Source organism: Penaeus monodon, chromosome 7 (assembly GCF_015228065.2).
Source record: "Penaeus monodon isolate SGIC_2016 chromosome 7, NSTDA_Pmon_1, whole genome shotgun sequence".
Lineage (NCBI taxonomy): Eukaryota > Metazoa > Arthropoda > Malacostraca > Decapoda > Penaeidae > Penaeus > Penaeus monodon.
The window spans coordinates 174,602-177,101 of record NC_051392.1 but is presented as its reverse complement, the minus strand read 5'-3'; the positions used below and the strand labels follow the sequence as shown (position 1 = coordinate 177,101).

The window sequence follows — 2,500 nt, the reverse complement described above, 5'->3', positions numbered from 1 at the left end:
TTTGTGTATATACATCGTATATATATATATATATATATGTATATATATATGTATATATATATGCATATAGAGACACAAACACACAACACACAAACTCTCTCCTGCAGGTGCGTGAGGTGGCCGCGAAGGCGGTGACGAAGCATACGTTCTGTATGTGTGTGTGTGTGTGTATTATATATATATATATATATATATATATATATATATATATATATATATATATATATATATATATATATATATATATATATATTTTTTTTTTTTTTTTTTTTTTTTTTTTTTTTTTTTTTTTTTTATTGCTGATTTCCTCTGCCTCCCAGACCTTCCGTCCCCTTTGCAAGTTTCCATTATTCAAATTGTTGTATTTTTATTACAGAAATTTTGATTTCGGTCAAAGTAATATTTTCAATTGAAATATGGATATCTATTTTTGAACTTCAAGGCATGACATCTGCTGCCTATTTGGTGAGGCTGCTCCTAAAATCCAGAGTTTCAATGAGTTTGAGGAGTCAAATGGTCGCCCTTTCTGGTTATTTGTTGAACCATCCCTTTAAGTCCTAGTTGCTTGTTTGGTATTCCCCGTGGTCACTAGGGAGGTTGTTACGGACGATCCATCTCTCTATATATTTTTCACGAGACAGAGACAGACTGATTTCTTTCAACGGGAATCACTCCATGTGGCTTGAGTTTGCATTCTATTATTGCCATAAATTCCCTGAGGAAGCTAGACAGGTGAGAAAATCTTACGAATTATTGTTACAGACAGTGATATGCTATTCATATCTCAAAGTTTCACATGTGTAGGTTTAACAGAAACTATTACATATATTTTTTTTTTCTTTTCTTTCTTTCTTTTTTCTTTTTCTTTCTTTTTTTTTCTTTTTTTTGGTGTCAATGAATGATTTGAGATTACCCGTTGTCCCCGATGTTTGGCCACCGTGGATGTGCTGAAGTGGCCAGTTACACCAGTTCCAATTGTTCTATTTTAAGGAAAACGACACATTCTTAGCAATAATATTGACATTGGACAAAACATTGTAATGTATTTCGATACAAACATGAGCATTCCATTCACAGAATATGTGATACAAGCAGTCCCAAGCACTATGAGTGTGTTACCTGGAACTGTGGAACTGGGATTTAGCTCGAAACTTCTCCAAGCTAAACTACATCCATTCATAAACAGTTTGTTTATTCACAAACATGACTAATACTAAGGTGTTGCCACTTGATGGGTTAATTTACCAGTGGGGGTACATATAGAAAAATAAGTGTACAGAAAAATATTCCTCGTATTATGCATCGAATCTGTCATTATTTCAACATTATATTAAAGTATATTTTCCATTTGGGTGGCTCTTTAAGCTCTTCACATCAAGATCGTCATGACTGCCGCCGGAAGGAACCCGGAACCAAGGCTGACTCCCTGCAAACCTGCATTAGTTCAATTAAATATCGTCACTTAGCACATGCCACAAGAATCTCTCGCCATGCTTCCCTCTGTGCTGCTTTCACAATTGGTCCAGGCACTGATGTTAGTACTGCCGTTGCCGTAGGCTCATTAGCTGTAGCTGGGGAGACATTAAATGTGAATCGTAAATTTCAACACAAATCATACCTATAGTATGATTACCGACCTTGATGTTCATTTTTCAAGTTTCTTCCATAGCCTAGTATGCAGCTTTCCCTCATTAGCTTTACGATCAGCTAATCCTAAACCAGCACTGCCCTACAACTTGCACTCGTGTCCTCTAATGTCCTCTTCCAGCGCATATCTTGGCTGTCTAGGCCATTTAAAAGACACTCCCATTGTGGTGGAACTTAACTCTGTGCTTTCACGTTCATCACTTTTAAGCAGCACCTATTTTAGTCAGTTTTAATAATACATTTAAAGTTATTTTTCTAACACAAATTAATATGCAGTTTGGTAACCTGTTCGCACTGTCACTAGTCGTACTCTCTTTGATAAAGTCAAATGTTGCTAAGACGTCACTTTTCACAAGTGAGTAAGTGGGCTCTTGGTGGTGATTCACAATGGTCAAAATCTCTCGCCTTCACTGCCCCACATCTTCGAAGTTCTAGTTCGTTCGTGATTGTGATATCACAACTACAACACAACACAAACCGAGCAAGAAGTGGGATGGAACACAGATACCCAAGAAATACGGGAAACACGGGAACCTTCAAGTGCCAGGTCACAGAGGTCAGCCAGACCCAGGGTGCAGAACAAGTAAGGTAAAAAGGGAACGGGGTGTAACCTCACTAGCCAAGCAGGTCACTCACGTCAGCAGAGAGAATTACTTCTAAGGAAAAAGTTCGTAAGTCAGTAAACTGATAAAAAAAATCAGATATGAGCAATTTCATTAGGTAACCTGAACAGAAAAATCGCCTGTACATCTGCAGCTTTGCAATGGTGGCACGATCCCTAGGCATTTTATGATTTGGATAAACTTTGTATTTTTCTGAAGACTGAAATGGGTTTATTTCCGGTCGAAAACCC

At 37.4% G+C, this 2,500-nt stretch overlaps 1 protein-coding gene across 2 annotated transcripts in view; it reads left to right on the top strand.

Annotated features, from left to right (window-relative positions):
* LOC119574927 overlaps nt 1-2,500 on the top strand; it is an 11,827-nt gene that overhangs the window by 5,553 nt on the left and 3,774 nt on the right. The gene's annotated exons all lie outside the window — the stretch shown is intronic.